Here is a 22,333-nt window from a genome sequence, read left to right on the forward strand (position 1 = left end):
CATATGGTAAATCAGTTATTAATCATAGGGTATTTCAATCCCATGTTTGCTTTATGCTCTATACTTTTTTACTTTATTGCTTTAAGTTTAGTTGATAGTTTTATTTTTGCCTTGAGTAATTTTAGTCCCACATCGACTAGGAGAAGAATTGATTTGCAATTCTTAAATAGTTGTACTTCTAATAGCTTTAAAGCGGATAGAAGTAGTGGGTGGGCTCACGCACCCACACGGGGGTCCAAGAGGAAAACCCAAGGTTTCAATTGAAATTTGGATCCACCGGTCCGAAAACCTTAATGCGTGTGCACGTACGACGGGTTGTTGAATCCTGCAGAACGAACGCCTACAGACTGTGGTACCGTAGCAGGGGCGAATTTCATTTTAGGACAGTGTTTTGTGCACATCTCAACCATTTCTTTTTAGGTAATATTTTTCTATTACATTCGGTTTCAAAATTAAGATTTGTTCTAACTTCTTCTATCTCTACCATAAGAAATCAGTATTCAGAAACAACAATCTAAAACGAAATTCTTTTATTACTGATTTCTATGGAGACAGTCTCTATTTCCGTGCACAGTGAAAAACCCGATAAATTCGATGGAAATAATTTTAAATTCTAGCAATAGAAAATGTTGTTTTAGTTAACAACATTACATTTGGCTCATATCATCACTTAAGAACCAGTTTCTTTAGATGATGATGAGGAGGACCAAATCAAAAGAACCGAATATCGGAAATGGGAACATTCCAATTTCATGTGCCGGAATTATAACATAAATGGATTAAGTATTGTTCTTTATAAGGTGTATTCCTCTATTGAGTCTGCCAAGACATTGTGGGAAATTCTTGAAAAGAAATATACTTTAGAAGATGTCGGCACAAAGAAATTTGTTTTTGGACGTTTTCTAGATTTTAAGATGGTAAACTCTAAGTCAATTGTATCACAATTCAAAGAGCTCCAAATCCTTATTCATGAGATTCATGTTGAAGGCATGAGTATAAGTGAAGGATTCCAAGTTGGATCGATAATTGAAAAATTACCACCATCTTGGAAAGACTTCAAAAATAATTTGAAACATAAAAGAAAGGAAATGGGACTCAAGGATCTAGTGATAAGACTTAGAATTGAAGAGGATGACCGAAAGAATAAGAATAATAATGAAATAAATTCAATGATTTCTAAAGCGAATGTAGTGGAAGAAGAACCTTCCAAATTCACTAGAAAGTTCAAACCCGGATTCCAGAAAAAATATGTAAAGAAAAGTTTGCATGATTTAAAAGTCAATATCCAGAAGATCAAGGAAAATTGCTATTTTTGCAATAAACCTGAACATCGGGTTAAGGACTGTCCCAAAAGGAAAAATCAGCAACACCATCAGAAACATGAACAAGCCAATGTGACTGAAACTCAGAACCTATCAGCGGTTGTTTCAGAAGTGAATCTGGTAGGAAATACCAATGATTGGTGGTTGGATATGGGAGTCACTAAACACATATGCTCTAAGAGAGGCATGTTTTCCTCTTACAACAACATTGGAGATGAAAAGTTATTCATGGAAAATTCTTCCACATCCGTTGTGATCAAAAAAGGAAAAGTGAATGTGAATTTCACATCTGACAAAGTTCTGACTCTGAATGACGTGCTTCATGTTCCAGACATTCGAAGAAATTTGACTTCAGGTTCTCTTTTAAGTAAGAGAGGCTTCAAAATGGTGTTTGAGTCTGATAAATGTATAATTACAAAGAATGGAATGTTTGTGGGCAATGGCTATCTATGTGATGGATTATTTAAACTCAATGTAATTTATGATTTTATTAATAATATTAATTCTTTTGCTTATGTTTCTGAGTATTCTAATAATTGGCATGCTAGATTAGGTCATATTAATAATAAATCAGTTATCAAATTAATGAATAGTGGTATGATTCCTAAAATGCATATTGATATATCTAAAAAATGTGAGATTTGTGTTGAATCAAAATTTGCTAAAAAATCTTTTAAAAATATTGAAAGATGTACAAAACATTTAGAATTAATACATTCTGATTTGTGTGATCTCAAATACGTTCAATCTAGAGGCGGTAAAAAATATTTCATAACTTTTATTGACGATTGCACTAGATTTTGTATGATATATCTTTTAAGTAGTAAAGATGAAGCATTGGAAATGTTTAAAATTTATAAATCAGAAGTTGAAAATCAACTTGAAAAGAAAATTAAAATTTTAAGATCTAACCGAGGAGGAGAATATGAATCTAATCCTCTAACTATATTTTGTCAAGAAAATGGAATAATACACCAAACTACTGCTCCTTATTCTCCCCAACAAAATGGTGTAGCAGAGAGGAAAAAAAGAACTTTAAAAGACATAGTAAACTCTTTACTTGTTAGTTCAGGTGTACCTTTAAATTTATGGGCAGAAGCTCTTTTAACATCTTGTTATATTTCAAATAAAATTTCATTAAAGAAATCTGAAAAATCACCTTATAAACTTTGAAAATGTAGAACACCTACTTTTAAATACATGAAAGTGTGGGGGTGTTTAGTCAAAGTGGCTGTCCCTTTACCTAAAAGAACAAAATTAGGTCCTAAAACTATAGATTGTATTTTTATTGGATATGCCATTAATAGTAGTGCATACAGATTTCTTGTTTATAAATCTGATATAAATGATATTAATCCTAACATTATAATTGAATCTAAGGATGCTAAATTTTTTGAGGATGTGTATCCTTGTAAGGATAAAATTGAAAAATCATTAAAAAGATCTCACTACCTCTTGGTAATAAAACAATTAGTTGTAAATGGATTTTTAAAAGAAAATTAAAATCTGATGGAACTATAGATAAGTATAAAACCAGATTAGTGGCTAAATGGTACAAGCAAAAAGAAGGCATTGACTTTTTTGACACTTATTCTCCTGTTACTAGGATCACTTCTATTAGAATTCTTATTGCTATAGCTTCCATTTATAAATTAGAAATTCATCAAATGGATGTAAAAACTACTTTTTTAAATGAAAAATTTGATGAAGAAATATATATGAATCAACCAGAAGGATTTGTAATTAAAGGACATGAAAATAAAGTTTGTAGATTAATTAAATCCTTATATGATTTAAAACAAGCTCCAAAACAGTGGCATGAAAAATTTGATAATATAATGATATCAAATAGATTTAGAATCAATGAAGCTGATAAGTGTGTTTATTATAAAACTATCTTTAATTCTTATGTGATTATTTGCCTATACGTAGATGACATGCTAATTTTTGGATCTAATATAAATGTTGTAAATCAAACTAAGAAATTATTGTTTAAAAATTTTGACATGAAAGACTTAGGTCCTGCTGATGTAATTCTTGGAATAAAATTTTTTAGAAATAATAATGGATTTGGTTTATCACAATCTCACTATATTGAAAATGTTCTGAAACGTTTTAATCAGTTTGATTGTATTCCTGCAAAAACACCTTTTGACCCAAATTATAAATTGATGAAAAATGTTGGTAAAGGTGTTTTTCAATTAGAATATTCTCAAGTTATTGGTCGTTTAATGTATATTATGAATTGTATTAGGCCTGATATTACGTATTCAATAAATAGATTAAGCAGATACACTAGCAACCCAGGACATGATCACTGGGAAGCTTTGGTGAGGAGCATGAGATACTTAAAGTATACCATGAGTTACAGGTTGCATTATAATAGGTATCATGCTGTATTAGAAGGATACAGTGATGCCAATTGGATATCAGACTCGGAAGAGTCGAAATTCACTAGTGGCTATATCTTTACACTTGGAGGTGCAACAATCTCATGGAAATCCACCAAGAAAACGTGCATAGCTCGTTCCACCATGGAATCTGAGTTTATTACCATGGACAAGACTGGTAAAGAAGCTGAGTGGCTAAGGAATTTTCTTGTTAACACTTCTATTTGGCCTAAACCAGTATCTGCAATATTTATTCACTGTGACAATCAAGCTGCCATTGCAAGAGCAAAAAATAATGTATATAATGGCAAGTCAAAGCATATTAAACGGAGACACAATTCTGTAAAACAACTACTTTTTAATGGAATTATTTCCATTGACTTTGTAAAATCTAAGGAAAATTTGACGGATCCTCTAACAAAATGATTATCTAGAGAGTTTGTTGCATCGACTTCGAGGGGAATGTGCCTAAAGTGTATTGATTAAAAATTATTTCAATGGAAACCCAACCTAATTGATTGGAGATCCCAAAAAATAGGTTCAATGGGAAAACCAGTTGAATGTAATTTAAAAAGAAAATATTAATAGAATAGAGTGTTCCAAGTCCATTCCTATGAAGTATTTAGTGTTGCTTGTAAAACATAAAGGTTGAATTATAATTCTTAATGCTGCCTATACTTGTAAAAGTGGAGTATATCAGGGTACTTCTCATAGGCACACCTAAATGAGTGTAGAATTAGGCCGGTTCTATGAAAGTTAAGGCTAAGCTCTTTAAAGCACTCATGATACCAGGATATGTTCAGGGTCAAAATGAACACCATCGATAGAACTTGATAGTTGATTGAGTAACATGTGTGTATAGTCTATTGTTTAGGTTTACACTAAAGATTGACAGGTCAAGGCTTAAAGTCCACTGATCGACTTGTAAATCCGATAGACTTATACTAGGTAAGGTTCAAGTCCAAAAGACACCTATACTGAAACATGGTTGTTCAAAGTGCTCTCTCTCTTTATATATTTATATATATTTTTTTATTCTGAGTTTTCTGCATTCATGTGGGGGATTGTTGGAATTTAGAGGGTTGAATTGGAAAACCCTTTAATATTTAACTAGTTTTAACCATATGGTAAATCAGTTATTAATCATAGGGTATTTCAATCCCATGTTTGATTTATGTTTTATGCTTTTTACTTTATTGCTTTAATTTTAGTTGATAGTTTTGTTTTTGCCTTGAGTAATTTTAGTCTTACATCGAGTAGGAGAAGAATTGATTTGTAATTCTTAAATAGTTGTGCTTCTAATAGCTTTAAAGCGGATAGAAGTAGTGGGTGGGCTCACACGGGGGCCCAAGAGAATAACCTAAGGTTTCAATTGGAATTTGGATCCACCGGTTCGAACACCTTAATGCGTGTGCGCACGTACGACGTACGCGCAGGGAGAGGTGCAAAATTCGAGATTTACACCTCACGTGGCGCAAATGCTCGTTTTTGCTTTAATTTTCAAGAACCAGCACAATGTGTCTGTTCGGAATAGGTTTGTGACTGCTATCTTATATTTTCGAATATCAATAATTTATTATTCGTTGTGAGAGCACACAACATCATCGAGTTCGAAGTTAGAGTACCCTTTTGGATACGTAGGTTGTTGAATCCTGTAGAATGAACGCCTACAGCCTATGGTACCGTAGCAGGGGTGAATTTCGTTTTGGGACAGTGCTTTGTGCATGCCTCAACTATTTCTTTTTAGGTAATATTTTTCTATTACATTCGGTTTCAAAATTAAGATTTGTTCTAACTTCTCCTCTCTCTATGATGAGGAGATCATCCTCACAAAAAATCAGCCTATTCCAAAACTTCTAACCCCATCAAAAGTGATTTACAAAAATTGGCCGGTCCACGATTCTTCAATTTGTCAACTAGGGTTAGAAATTTCAAAATGATTATATAAATATATATACACACACATAGGGAGCGGTTCAGCGGCCCTAAAGTTTGCCAAATATTGTGCCAAACATTTTTCAAAACATGGGTTAGAAGCTTTGGAATGAGCTAATTTTTTGTGAGGATGATCTCTACGGTGAAGAGATCATCCTCTCTAAAAATCAGCTCATTTTGAAACTTCTAACCCTAATTTACAAATTGAAGAATCATGGAACGTCCAATTTTTGTAAATCACTTTTGATGGGGTTAGAAGTTTTGGAATAGGCTGATTTTTTGTGAGGATCTCCTCATCATAGAGATCATCCTCACAAAAAATCAGCCCATTCCAAATCTTCTAACCCATGTTTTGAAAAATGTTTGGCAAACTTTAGGGCCGCTAAACCGCTCTCATATATATATATATATATATATATAGATATAGATATGGGAGCGGATCAAGGGACATGTGAAAAAACATATGTAAAAATAATGTAACATTAATAAATTTTCAAAACATGGGTTAAAAGTTTTGGATTGAGCTGATTTTTTGTGAGGATGATCTCTATGATGGGAAGATCATAAAAAAAAAATTAGTCCAATCTGAAACTTCTAACCCCATTAAAAATGATTTAGAATGTAGACCGTTGATTTTTTACCAATTTTTGTCAATAATTTGTAAATCACTTTTGATGGATTTAGAAGTTTCAAATTGAGCTGATTTTTTGTGATGATGATCTTCTCATCAGAGTGACCATCCTCGCAAAAAATCAGCTCAATCCAAAACTTCTAACTCATATTTTGAAAAACCATTATGGTTTTTACATATGTCCCCCCCCCCCTTCCATATATATATATATATATATATATATATATATATATATATGGGTCCCGTTCAATGGCTAACTTTTTGGCAAAACATTTTTCAAAATATGAGTTACAAGTTTTGGAATGGGCTGATTTTTGGTGAGGATGATCTCTACGGTGAGGAGATCATCATCACCAAAAATCAGCCCATTCCAAAACTTCTAACCCCATAAAAAATAGTTTACAAAAAATGGACGGTCCACGATCTTTCAACTTGTAAACATGGGTTAGAAGTTTTGGAATGGGCTGATTTTTGGTGAGGATGATCTCCTCATTGTAGAGATCATCCTCACCAAAAATCAGCTCATTCCAAAACTTCTAACTCATGTTTTGATAAATGTTTTGCCAAAAAGTTAGCCATTGAATGCTACCCTATATATATATATATTTATACCCGTTCAAGGGTCATATGTAAAAACATATGAAAAAACAATGATTTTTCAAAATATGGGTTAGAGGTTTTGGATTGGGCTGATTTTTTGCGAGGATGGTCACTATGATGAGAAGATCACTCTCACATAAAATCAGCTCAATCAGAAACTTCTAAATCCATCAAAAGTGACTTACAAATTATTGACAAAATTTGGCAGAAAATCGACGGTCCACATTCTAAATCACTTTTAATGGGGTTAGAAGTTTCAGATTGAGCTGATTTTTTGTGAGGGTGATCTTCTCATCATAGTAACCATTCTCGCAAAAAATCAGCTCAATCCAAAACCTCTAACCCATGTTTTGAAATTTTATTAATGTTACATTGTTTTTACATATGTTTTCAAAACATGGGTTAGAAGTTTTGGCTTGAGTTGATTTTTTGTGAGGGTGATCTCTATGATGGGAAGATCATCCGAAAAAAAAAAAAAAAATCAGTCCAATCTGAAACTTCTAACCCCATTAAAAGTGATTTAGAATGTGGACAGTTGATTTTTTGCCAATTGTTGTCCATAATTTGTAAATCACTTTTGATGGATTTATAAGTTTCATATTTAGCTGATTTTTTGTGAGGATGATCTTCGCATCATAGTGACCATCCTTGCAAAAAATCAGCTCAATCCAAAACCTCTAACCCATATTTTGAAAAACCATTATTTTTACATATGTCCCATGAACCGCCCCTTATATATATAAACTTCATAACTGGCTTGTGCCAACTAGCTTAATTGGTAAATTCTTTGGGTGATGATACCTAAAGATTTGGATTCAAATCCCACCAGCTCCCAGTTATTAAAACCATTAAAAACCGGCTTACTGATAAATAAAAAATCATAAATTATTTCATTGTCCATGAACGAAACTGAGTTGTCTCAAACGAGATATCCAATTTATTTGAGTCATCTTGAACAAGATTTACAAAAATTCCCTAGAATTAGAACAATCCACGTCTTTGTCAACTCGTCTCATTGGTGGATGATACCTAGACAACTTGGACAAGTCATCTCAGTCTAGAACAAGATCTAAAACCATGCACTAGATGGTAAAATCACTTACAGTGTTTATTCACAATAGAATGATTTGTATAATACAATATGTAAAACTACATGTCGGTGAACTTTTTTTTATTTTATTTCGAGGAACGTTCATAAAACACATTCTTTAACTGTGTGTGGAGATAGAGATGGAAAAAGAAGTGATTCTAGAGAGGGAATGGGTCCATTGGACAACAAAAGTGGATTCACAAAGACAAGATTATGATGATCTTAATATAGTTACAATCAGCCACATAACATAGCATGCTTTATTTACTCAAATGCGCAGGCCAACACACAATAAGTACAATGAGCAAACTTGACTAGAGAACTATACAAGAAAGGAAAAAAGAACAGAAAAGAAAACTAAAGTAGACATCAAAAGGCTAACTGCTTTTGAAAAGCAGGCCACTACAAAGTAACTATTTATAACCAAATCGACATCCACCATCTTCAACCTTTAGCATCGCAACCACAACCCACAGTTCTTGTGCTTCATCACAGCCATCTGATATCTTTCCAATCACCTAAACATGAGATAAAATATCAATCAAATAGTTCTAAAAAAAATGCATTTTTTTTTCCAACTATAGTAAAATTCAAATTTAAATAATAATGTGGTAGTGTTAAATTTATAATATCATTCACATAGTTGTTCTAAACTGAAATTTTCAAATTTACCTGAGTAACAGTAGTTTGCTACTGTACAGCTAGGAAAGGTCCCAGACATATTCTGATTTTGATTTAAGGCCAAAGGAAACATTAACCCCTAAAAAATTGATTGTTTTCGAAAATATTTTGGATTGCGTGGCATGGATCCCTAGATCTCAATATGTGATGAAATATAATCAAGAAACACAAGATTACACTATATTGAGAATGATTATAGCCCTAACTTACATAACTATAGTAACAAACAATAACTTTAGACTTCCCAATCCAAAACCAACTCTCTAAGCCCAAAATTCCATAATTTCCCTTAATTTCAAATAGTCCGGTTAGCGTTTCATTCTATTTGAACAGTGAACAGTACCCACACCGGACCTTAATTCAAGAGATCCAATCCAACAGATTGTCTCTGCATGTTATTCTTGATATTGTCCTAGTTTTTTTTTACCTAAACAAACTATTGGCTCGAGACAAGATTTTTAAACCAAGGTTGGCAGTAGTGCTGTGGTTTAAAATAGTTGTTCTATAATGAAAATTTAAAGTCAAGTAAAAGTACAATCAAATAGTTTAATATGGTAAAAAAAGTTCAAATTTAACTTAGAATTAATGCAAGTTGCCGTAAAGGTACTAGAACCAACCCCCCACTGTACACTAACCAAATAGTTACTCTAAAATGAAAATTCAAATCTTACCCTAGTAGTTGTGGCAATGGCACTAGTTAGCAATCAAATACTCTTTTTCTGAAGTGAAATATCAGATTTACCTGAGCATCGATTAGTTGTTAAGGTAATGGAATTACTGAATTGAAGTGATGATCCTCGAGATAATCATCATTTCCCTTACACACATGGACATAGACTAATACAAGTAAGACTATGAAAAATAACAGAAGTGGAAACCACGTAAAGTAACTGGGGAGGAGGACCAATAAGTATACACAGAAATCAACCATCAAAAGAACGAAAGCGAATAGAAACAGATATTTACTGATCCTCTTATGGACATTATTGAGCCAAAATCCAATAATGGAAGCTACGAAAGCTAAAGCATCAAAGATAATGAAGACAAGAAAGAGCCTTGGATTTGATGTGAAAAGCTTAGCAGGGACAAGAATCCCGCCAACAAATTCATAAGAGACACTCAAAAGTGCAATTGGAATGCCGAATGACATAGCTAGGAGTATCTCAAACCATGAAAAACGAGAATGCACCATGACCCACTTCACCATAATTGGAGAAACATGAGTAGGTGAAGAAGAAAGTGGTGTGAGGGCATCAAGATGATGAATCGAGGTTTTGGCATCCAAAGGTGCCTCCATTTGTCGGAGGCATGGTCGCTTAAAAGAGGGGATTGTCAATTGCTTTGATTTTAAGAACAAATTCTTGATCTTCTCCATTATTAAGAACAAAGAGGAAGAGATTTTAATTATAAGCTGTATACCTAAAATTGAACCCCCCCAAGTTGATGATTTATAAGTTCTTGAAGTAAATGGATAGGAACTGACCTTCCTTGAAGTTTCCTCTTGGAAAACTTGAAACCAGTGATGTCATCTTAACTTAGGTCATTCTCATTTGGATTAAAGCGATTACACTTCTAACTTTTTGTCAACTTCGAAATCTAAGATCATGTAGCTTTTATTAATATAACTTTATGCAATTTCCTTTTACAAACAAAGTTAATTTTAAGTAATTGTGGTTTTGAGACTATGGGATATACTATAGCCAAAAGAATTCATATATAAGAATCCATTAGTCGATAATATTTTGTTGAATAATGCTGAAGTGACCTCAAAATTGTACCTCATATCGCACTCTCCCAAGTGGAAGTGGGTAGGAACCATAGATGCTTTTCATCGAGATACAGGTCAAAAAACATATATGGTTCCTACACCCTTCCACATCAGGAAAGTGTGATATTTTGATTTGGTCAAGGAAATTGGATTCATTAATCGTTCGAAAAATAATAGATATGAGCATCATCAATAACAATCCAAAAATAAATCATGAATCAGGGAAAAAAATAAAATGAAATGGAGAATAATATAAAATTGATTTGGTTCATCAAGACTGCCAAAATATATATATATATATTCTAATGGAAACTCAAAAAGCAATTGGCCTGAATTTATTATCCGTACAAAGATGAAATTGCCCAAAGGAAAAAAAAAAAGGTACAAAATTGTGAAAAATTATCCCTTGCAAAATCATTCCTTGTGGTATACAAGCCCTTATGAAAAAATATGAAGCTACCTCCAACAGAATACAAGGCATAAGCATAACATTGATTAATCTCAAATCTTCATCGTCGATGAAGGAAAGGAGTTGGATCAATAATTATTTATTCTCCCAAGAAGGGTAAGACAATCCACATCCATGATACTTGTTACAAAAAACACTTAATGAGCTCCTATAATTGAATGTTGATGGTGCTGCAATCCGGGTCATAGTGGTGCTGGCTGAATTATTCGTAATTCGGATTATAACTTTTTATTGGCATTTAAACATTTTTTGGGGGAAGACAATAATGGGATATAATTTAGATCACTAATGGAAGGCCTACCACTGATTCCAAATGAGTGCCAAATCATTTCTATTGAAACTAATTTAAGGTTGGTGCATTGGCTGAGGAGATTGTTAGATAGCTTAAAGAATCGAATCTGAATGGTCTCACTTTTTCTTTTTTCTTTTTTTCTGTCTAGAAGGTAAATAAATAAATTAAAAATAAAAAGTCATACGCTAGTAATAATTTTTAAAAAGTGGTCATTTCTTATACTTACTCTTATTTTAATAATAATAATATTATTATTGATAATAATAATAATAAAGGGGAGATCAAAGTTAGGATCTTTCAATCCATTATTAAAACAACTAGTTAGGAAAGCTAGCACTCTCTTTCGTAAATCTGACTTAGAAAGACAACCCATGGACCAGGAAATTACTGGGAAAAACCTCTATTAACGGTCATCTTTTATAACATATATATATATATATATAGGGTAGCGTTCAATGGCTAACTTTTTGGCAAAACATTTTTCAAAACATGAGTTAGAAGTTTTGGAATGGGCTGATTTTTGGTGAGGATGATCTCTATGGTGTAGAGATCATCCTCACCAAAAATCAGCCCATTCCAGAACTTCTAACCCATGTTTACAAGTTGAAAAATCGTGGACCGTCCATTTTTTGTAAACTATTTTTGATAGGGTTAGAAGTTTTGGAATGGACTGATTTTTGGTGAGGATGATCTCCTCACCGTAGAGATCATCCTCACCAAAAATCAGCCCATTCCAAAACTTCTAACTCATGTTTTGAAAAATGTTTTGCAAAAAAGTTAGCCATTGAACGGGACACACACACACACACACACACACACACATATATATATATATATATATATATATATATATATATATAAACTATATAAGTACTGCCATGTGCTGATTGTATGCGATGGTCAGCTTATGCGGGTCCTATCTTTGCCAAAAAAAATTTATGACTATCAAAGCTTGACCGAATATATCCTAATCTCATCATCGTTATTAATACCATACCCCAATTTTGAACTAGGGTTGTCAATGGGCTGGGTCAGATTCAGCTAGACCGTAAGCTAATCGAACCACAATATCGTAGTTCCAAGCCCGACCCATCTGATGGTCAGCTAAGGCCGAATAACAGATCACTTATGTCAAAGCCGCAAATATCTTACAAGCTAATACAAATTATCTGGGGGTGTCAGGCCGAACAACCCGGTGCAAATTTCCAGGCTCAAGCTCGAGCCGGACCCTAAACATGAATCAAGCTTACCTCAACCGATTATTACATGGACCCAGTGACACGGTCTATTCTCACTCGACAATACACTAAGTCAAAACTTGACCAAATGACCAATTGACAATTCTAATTCAATAGGATAAGCACCAATCAGATTTCATAGTATATACAGGACTGAATGGTATGGGCATGTGATAAATGTGTAATGGAATGGAATTTTTTTTTTTTTTTCCCTTCTTCTGGTAGTGTTTTTAGTGAAAGAATAGATAAACAAATTTAAAAGGTGAGTATGCAGATAACCAGCTCCATTATTACTTTTAACCTCATTACTTTACATTTAAACAAAAAATAATGGAAAGTACATCTTAGAATTATATAATCACACGCACTATAAGTATACGCATCTTCTAGTCGAGCACTGAAGTAGTATATGCCAAAAAGCATCAGATGCTTAAGACAGATTTCTGATCAAGAATAAATAAAATCATCTTTTTAAACTAATGTTTCTCTTGTTGTGTTTTTTTCTCTTTTTTTTTTTCAGATAATGCGAGGTATCACATATCCCCTTTGGTCACATGTCCCGACACCACGTAAGTTTCCTTCTTATTTATAAATCTATGTTCACTAAACCCTAATCTGGTAGTTTCCTTCACCATTAATAATTTCATAATTTGCTAAGAAAATGGAACATCCCAACAGGTGGTTCTGAATCCATCCTATTGCAGATCATGTCCTGTTTTTAAGTACCATTTCTATCCCACTTAATTTTTTGACGTTTTTGGGAGAAATACATCACCCTGGCTTAATATCGATCTTGAGGTAATGCATAATTTTAAGTACCATTTCTATCCCACCCTTACTTTTTCCACGTTCTTGTCTATATAAAATGTATAGTTTTCTTTGTTTATATTTAACAAATTATCATTTTCAAATGAAATAACAAAACTACTTCAAATAATAGTTTTCTAAGACAAATGTACTTTGAAAAAACAAAACAAAAAGTTCAAGATTCCAAACAAGACGCCGATCTTACTCCAAGAATGGTCGTCTTGTCTGTAATATTATAATAGAGAAGAACAAATCTTAAAATCCAATGAGGATTCTGTACCGCAGCGAAAAGGATGTTGATGTTGATATCTATATCATTGCCAGCACAAAATCACAAATAATTAACAACAGAAACAAGTAGACTTTATATTTAAGATTTGTTGTTCTTGCTCAGAAACCTCCAAGCTCTAACCCAACAAAACAATATAAATCGACTGTCCTCTCATGTGGTGCGGTTGCCTTATCTACGTCTCATTAGAGTGAACATATCTGGCATTTATTTGTTATTATTATTATTAGATAATAATAATATTTGAAAACACAATGTAACCAAAGTTTGAAAGAGTAAATGGTGCTACATCCATGTTAACAAATGCAAATATTTTAGGGGTGCAACTTGGTTCGGTTGAGGTCAAATTGGAACCAAACCAACATAGGTTTGTTCCACTAAATAAGAACTAGAACCGAATCAAATTCCATTGGAAGTTTGGAACCAAACCAACCCAAACCGAATTAAAGTCGGTTTGGTTCTACGGATTGCAAATATTTTATAAATTGTAAGTAATATTTTTTAACGAAAAAATAAACATAAAATTTCATATAATAAATCACAAATCTATCCATAAAAAGTCATTAGTTTATCCATAAAAGATCACTAATCTATGTACTAACTCTTAAAATAATTCATAATAATTATTATATACATATATATTTATTTATTGCATAGGGATTCAATTCTCGGTTTGATTGGTTCTATACAAACTTGATCCGAGAACCAAACCAAATTGATCGGTTCTCCATTTTCATAACCCGAAACCAAACCGCAACTTGTTCCAAACCAACCCAAAACTATTGGTTTGGTTCGGTTCTCGGTTAGAACCAAACCAAGTTGCACCCCTAGTATATATCATGGTTTTTAAACTCGTCAAGACCAAGACGTATCGTCCGAATTAACTCGATATCAGAATTGAACGAAACTAACTCACAAAGTATTTTGAGACAACCGCGTATCTTAAGATAAGTAAGTCATCTCGAACGATATTTTCCAATATCTCAGGCAATACAAACGATACAGCACAGACAATGATTAACTCATGAGTTAAACAGAACGTATCGGACGAGATTTTCAAAATCTCGTCCGAGTTAGCTGAGACAAACAAGTTAAAGTCTCAAGCCTCTATTCTTCCACCCTCCTAAATCGATTTTTTTTTAATTTTATATTTTTTTAGGTTCATTGTTTAATAGGAATCATTTCTGAATTTTTTTCAGATTTTTTAAATGGTTAAAAACCATTGTCTCAATGTTGAATGAGACAAGACATATCATCCGAGTCAACTCGGTATCACTGCTGAACGAGACGAGATACCGAGTTTAAAAACCATGGTATATATACCAAAGTTTGGGCTCTGTGCATCACTTAACTTTTTTAAAATATTAATTGGGGTTTGGACCTACTGCTCAGTTGGTGCAACTTTTGAGGTCCTGAATTATTATATTTAATCAAAGATGAGTACCAATTCAATTCATAGGTACCAACTACCAACACGCGTAACAAATAAATAAATAACAATAAAGAAAAGTGCTAACAACCAATACACTTTTATTAAAGCTCAGTGAAAAACTTTGCCAGTCAATAAGGGTACCTTATATATATATATCTTAGGGCTTCTAATTTCCATTTCAATATAGTATAAGTATAATCCACTCTAAAAGAGCTCATCTTTTTAGGTTTTTTTATGGAGGAGAAAACTAAAACACACCAGTAGAGCCAGACCATCTGGAACCAGAACCTTGGGATAATTTTGAGATACTCCTGGAATTTATTAAAATTATAGATCAATCCATTTGTTTTCAAACTGACATAATCCCATTATTTTTTTCCAAAAAAATCCATGGTCATAACCTTCAAGATAACTGATTAAACCTCTTCTAGCTTGTCTTAAACCTCTTGGCAAAACCCCATAATCTTTTTTTCCCCCAAAACATATTATTAGCAAGGGTTTTGTCAAAAAAACATATGGGGTATCTCAATTTTCACCAATACCTGGAAGGATTCTTAAAAATTACCTAACCTTACATCCATGGTACAGCTGGCTCTTTTAGGTACTTGAATATCGTCTGGCTTATATAACCCTTTAACATAATAAATTCACTTATGGTGTAATCTTATAGTATTATGATGTGTACCCATTATAATAATTTTGGGGAATAATCATAGTAAATGGTGTGGTAATATCACAGCGTTATATTATAATATTACAGACAAAAATGCCATCACATATTGGCAGATAACATAATTTGGAGTAAGCAACCGCATTTGACAACATTGGGGGTATCTCAGAATCTTCCTTCCCATTCAAACGAGTGGTACCCATGAAAAACTTTTATTAACTCACTCAATTCATAGGTACCAATTTACTACACTGGATCACAATTCAATTTTTTTAATTGGATCTCCATTCATTCAATTAGAAAAAAAGCAAGAAAGTCTTTTTCAAAAGATAAAGAGTCGATAATGTTGTTTTTTACTTTTTCTTTTTTAGTTAGCAAACTTGGTGGGTCCTACACGGTGGTGGACAACCTCTTTAACAAATATCATAAATTTGATGGAGATTAAAAGCAGTTCATTCATGACAGTGACACAGCACAAGAACGGAGAATAAACATTATTTGAAAATAATAATAATAATAAAGTTCGACTAAATCACCATATGACGGCTAAAAGAAATTACGTTATTATAGTGACAAATGCCACCTAAAAGAACCCATCTAAAAATATAGGCACTCACCTGATGAAAATCAGCCTTTAAGCAATTTCATTTCAAGTCAAGGAAGAAAAATGCTCAGATCCAAGCCAAATCATTGCATGGATCAGCAGCTAGAGACGGTATTCCACAAGCCATTCCTCTGATCCGACTCAGAACTTTCATGATTAAGAGAATAAAAACATCAAACCAAGAATTTATAAATTTTAAATAATGGCCGTGACTCATGAACTTAAAAAAACATAACAAACTCTACCATTATTTAGAAGTCCAAAAATATAATCAAATTGTTCTAAAAAAAAAAGAATTTGTTATCAATTTTGTAAGAATAATTGAACGTTTTTAAGTAGTTTGTTTCCAAATCTTATCCACTGAAAAATTTGTGACCATTGTTTTGTACCATGGTTAAAATGTGAACTAAATGTGATCGGTGACATCTTCGAGATTGTTGCAAAGTCGCAACCACATTTTGTTTACCTTTGTCCATAGAGACCAACTTAAAAAGAAAAAAAAGATCATTCTGATAATCTTAATCTCATGTAAAGGTGATTTGAAATGGAAATATCTGAACCATCCGACTAAATTTGTATATGATTACTGATTTTGAAATAGACTAAATTTTGGTGACACTGATAAAATATTGGGGGAACAACTCCCTTTGTCGATTGAATTATGCAACATAATCCAATGAGGCACCACCAACAGGAGTAATAAGAAAATGCAGATTTAACCTAACTCAAATTTGACTGTATTACTAAAAGATTATTAACAAGATTTTAGAAACTAACTGAATGTTAAATGAATGCAGAAGTACCACACTGATTATTTATAAGAACAAATTCGATGTAATAACATTAATTATTTTACCGATACATTGTATATGGAGTGTAACTTTAGTAAGGCCACAGAAACAGGAAGGACAATAAAAATCTAGGGTTGGGCCAAAACAATTGTTTTGGTTATATTGGTAATAATTGGTCAATATGACAAAAAGAGTGCTATGTGTTTGGTGCAACACAATCAAATTAAAAGAAAATTATTATAAGATGATGTTAAAAATGAATTGGAATTCTAGACTTTTAACTAAATCTCAAGAACTTTTACAACTGGGACAGAATCAAATTCAACTACCAAAAGACACGTAGCTTCCGGATAGGAGCGTTACAATGAGGCCCCTAAATATTCGCCAATATTAATTATTGAATCTTTCTTCAAGATTCCCTAGCCACATATATTTTAAAATTATAATAATTAATATCCCCAAATAAAGAAAGACTAAAAATACCTATTTCTCCAACTCTCAAGAAAAGGAAGCTGCTCTCTTGTTACGGGATTCCCGATTCTGGAATAAAGATGAAGCACTAAGCCCAATTAGAGAAATGATATTGAAGAAAAAATAGTTTTTTATCAGAAAAGGAGAAAGACAAGGAAAAAAGGCAAAGGAAGAAAGAGTGAAGAAAAGTAAGTGAGAAACGGAGGGGGGAAAAAAGAGAGATTAGACTAGACTTGAGAAGAGCCGCCTCGATATTCAGTTATGCGTGTGAGAAACGGGGGCATAATCTATTCAACAAAATTGTAGCAATCACAAAAAGAGAGAGCCAAGGAAAAAAAAAAAAGAAGGAACAAAGAAAGAGAGAAAGACTAAAATAAGAGAGAGACGCAGTAGTTGAGATTCTGAGGTAGGTATGGGATTAACAAAATGGTGGCAATAAATAAAGGAGGGAAAACGAAAGCGGGAAAGAAATAATAATAAAAGAAGACTAAATAAGATCAGTTAAGTCAGGTGAATTTACCATCATCAAAGTCTTAACCAATCAGCAGAAGAATCTAATTGACACTGACTTACCAACCAATGTATAATTTAGTGAAGGAAATTATAGCAATTTGCAGCAAAAGTGAACCAATCATAGGAGCATGACTGACCTTCCATTTGTGAAACTATAACCATCACCAATTCCATATGAATCAATCATATGGTCACAGTAAAAATGGATAATCTCTGAAAAGATCAAGATGGTATACATGTTCTACATTTTTTTTGAAGAACCAATGAAGTGGTGGCATGGAGCCACATTGACCATTAGTTCTCTAATTCCACATGTTTAGCAAACTCAACCTGAACAATGTTCTGCGGATGGTGTTGGGTTCCTTTCTTAAGTTCCATAGGGGGACCAATGTTCTCATGGTGATTTGTTTAGTTGGGACAACTATACTCAGGCTGTAGACAGAGCTGAGACAAAATAATGTGCAGGAATCCAATTGGTCTTTCATGCCTTATTTACATCCACAATACTGTCTACAAATTATTAATCAATTACAAACAAAGCCATCCATCTTTTCTTCGGAAATTGTAAGTAAACAAAGCCATGTAGCCAAGTTTTAACCCCTTTTGTACGCTATTTTGAATGACTAAGGTAAGTTTCCATGTGCTGCTCTTTTAGTTTTTGCTAACTTCAGATCAATTGACAATGGTATCTATGATAACCCCATAATATCTAAGAAATAACCAGAAGTCCCATTGCTGACAAATGAAAACAAACTTAACTTGAGTTCGAATGTATTATGTACTTGAAGTTTTTCCTCAGTTGAAACCTCCTCTTTCTGTCCCTTTTTTGCAGCTTTTCTTCCAACTCATTTTGTCTCACAAAAATAGCATTCAATCTCTAGGGGTTTTTTTTGGTGGTTAATCTCCAGTTTTCTGACAAAAATTATCAATTTGGCTTTAGCCATTTGTTCCTTGTGTTTTCAGTGGAGAGTGGAGACTCCATTGTTGTTCCACATTCTTGTCCACCCTTGTTTTACAAGGTTCCCTTTGTCTCCATCTCACCATGAGGATATCCACAGTCTCTATTGATGCAATATCTTGTTTCCTCCAATTTTAAAAAATGTCATGTACACTACTTTCTTTTTAGGGTTTCTTACTTTAGAACAACCAATTAAGGAAAATACATAAGAGATTACAATTATGCCTCTATAGATGTTTTCAATACCCTGTAGTTCATTGTTCTAACACAAGTGTTTTCCATCCTTACTGTCCTTGCTCATATCTCCAACTTTATCCTAGTATGAAATTAAAAAGCACTTGAGTTCAACAAAGACTCTCTGAAGTGAATTGAAGCCCAACCACCCACAAATATTATTGTATCTCTTTTTACACTGCCTATTTGCCTAATTCTTTTGTCTTCCCGACCAAAATTGTATCATCAATATGTTACTGTTTGACTAACTACATGCTGCACCAGATGAAAAAGCAGGTACTCATTTACTAAATCATTTTCATTCAATGGAAATCCTTCAAGTTGTTCTCCATTTAAAGAGATGATAATTTATTGATGAATCCTTAAGACTCCTTCAAATCCATAATGATCTCATTTCCTAAGATCAAAACTAAATTTTCTTATTTGGGATATAGTATCTCTGCTCTGCCATGACAACAATTACAGTTCATTGATTCATAGCCACTACTAGGTTGTAGATGCTAAAAATAAGCACAATTTTTTCAACATCAAACTTTGAAACCCTACAGAGCAATCATGAAATGATGGGATAGGAGATCAATCAGCCAGAAATGGATGGATCCAATAAGTGGGCTCCCCCCATTTACCAAGTCCCTTTCACAACATTTACCCTCTGTTTTAGTGAAAGTTGGGTATAGCCAAAAATGACGTGGGTTGAACTAGTAAGAAAATATCATTACCTCATGCCCTGACTGAAGATATAGCTCTAAATAGAGTTGAATGTCCAAGTAGGATTCATCTGGCCAACCAAAAAATTATGAACAAGGTGTAGTTCATGATGATGTTGATGATGATTTGTACTTCTTTTGGGCCCAGTCGTGACTTTGCATGGGCCTGAAGACATAACCAGCCCAAACTCAATGGCACACATAGTTTCCACTCAATGCATATAAAGAGAACGTATATGACTTACCTAAGGTCCATAATCTCGGAATGAGCCTACCCCGTATGGTGTGTATCACACCCATCATGGCACAATAGATGCTTGTTGATTTGAAGGTTGAAAAACTAGGAATAATCATATAGGCCCGAACCAATGATTCATCAATTATACAAGTTATTAAATATCTGATTCATGGACTTCTCTTTCCTAACAGTTCACATTTTCTTAGGGGTGCTTGGTCCCAACAGAAGCCTATTCAAATGCCCACTCCAACTTTGTAAAAATGGCTTTTGGGAATAATTCCCAACCCAATAAACCATCTCCAAGCCAAATAAAATACAAAAGACCTCTCTTTTTATGTCACACCTTCATTACTGCCTACCTAGAAGAGGGTGTTGTGGTAGCATGGGAATCTTTTTGATAGGTAAAGGATCTTTATGATAAAAGGAGAGGAAACCAAGATGGCCGTCCAACATTACAATAGAGAGAATAGAAAAAACAAAGGATACAAACAAATGGAAAGCTCAATCAAACACAAATTGAATCCCACTTAAACAAAGAATCTTCAAAAAAGACCCTTCTAAACTCCTTCGAGATCTTGCTCAAGGAGAAGATAAGCCCCATAATAGAAATAAGCACCTCGTACAGGGGATTCTCCTTCTCGTCAAATATCAGTCCTACCGGTCCTGTAACTCTATTTAGATAGAATTATCGATGCAATCAAACACACCGTTTGTCTAGCTCTCCAATTACTACTAGTAAACCATGTTAATAAGACAATTAGCAATGTTCTACTGAAGATGTTTTAATCTATGGCCCATCTAATGAATGTCCAAGCATTTTAATAGTACAAATGCTTTACACCCAATTAGAGTAGCAAGCGAGGCCAAGATTCTTCTTATTAGAGATGTATGAGAAAAAAGAACATGAATTAGTGGTCCTCACTCCCTATAATGTAATTATGACTCACACGATTGACCTCAAGCCGATTAGTGAAATTCTTGAAAAAAGTACTAATCTGCCATTGTATCCAATCCGTGGTTTCCCAAATTTTATTATAAGTTTTTCACGATGACCAACAATAATGATGATGATGAGAAATGAAATTATGAAAATGCCCTCACATATGATTTTCTTTCACAAGCAAACAAGACAATAATGGCACCAAGTAACATATTAAAGTAGATTTTTTTTAAAAACAAGATACAAACCATATAGATCAAACGATCGGCATCATTCGTCAACTAGATCACCATAATCAAAGCCTTACCACACCTCTTTATATTGATTTTTAAAAAAAAAAAAAACCTAGATATTGTCCGAGTGATATTTTCCATGATCATTCATCATCTTAACACAGTGTTTAGTAGATCATTATGTATTGCTTGCTCAAATCAAGATCAACCATATACAGAGCACAGAGGAAGAAAGAATAGATCAACTCTTAGAGACCTAAGACAAGAATCTAATATATTTACGAGACTCAAATTAATGGATTACCTCAACAGATGGGAAGAAATATGTGGAGATTGAAGATCATCATCATCCTCCATCATCAATGTTCTTCATCTCTCTCTCTCTCTCTCTGTTTGTGTGAAATAGTAGAGAAGACGAGTCTCCTGTCTCCTAGCATTAGGTCATCAGGCAATCGAATACACCAAACCCCCGCGTACACCACTAAATAGACCAAAGCCCATTTATTTACTTGATCTTTTTCTTTTTTTAAATTCTATTATTCTCAGTGGTAGTGGGTGGAAAATGTATGGTGTTGCTACTGTTTGAAACACGTACAACAATGTTCTCAACCCAATTTTTAATATTATCATATGTTGAGAGATTTACCGGCAGACCTATCACTTGCAATTTTATTACAAAAACACTCTTACTTTATATTTTGTTGAATCACGCTAGCATGACTTATTTAGTAAGATTTCAAATATTATTGAGTGTCGTTGGCCCTTATGGATTATCAAATTGGTAAATCCAAAATCACCGCATTCTGGATTTCATGAAAAAATTTAGATTTAAAAGAAGAAGAAGAAAAAAATTCTTTTTTGAACTTGATCAAAGGTGTTGAAAATGTTGGGTGTCAATTTTATTAAGAAAATAAATCAAATACAGAATTAAATGAGAAGTTAAGTTAAATCCAAATTAAATATTATGAGAGAAAATTAAAAATATATAAATTTTAAAAGAACTTATCAATTTGTAGAAACAAATTAAGAT

At 33.2% G+C, this 22,333-nt stretch overlaps 1 long non-coding RNA gene across 1 annotated transcript; it reads right to left on the bottom strand.

Moving 5' to 3' along the window:
* Nucleotides 1-8,164: 8,164 nt before the first annotated feature.
* LOC147398480 (uncharacterized) lies at nucleotides 8,165-21,784 on the bottom strand. The gene is made up of 3 exons (XR_015179909.1): nucleotides 21,608-21,784; nucleotides 16,232-16,365; nucleotides 8,165-8,486 (listed from the first exon to the last, which is right to left on the bottom strand). It is a non-coding gene; the product is annotated as an uncharacterized LOC147398480 (long non-coding RNA).
* Nucleotides 21,785-22,333: the final 549 nt, after the last annotated feature.

This window comes from Akebia trifoliata, chromosome 7 (genome assembly GCF_017979445.1).
Source record: "Akebia trifoliata isolate Shusen 1 chromosome 7, ASM1797944v1, whole genome shotgun sequence".
Taxonomy (NCBI): Eukaryota; Viridiplantae; Streptophyta; class Magnoliopsida; order Ranunculales; family Lardizabalaceae; genus Akebia; species Akebia trifoliata.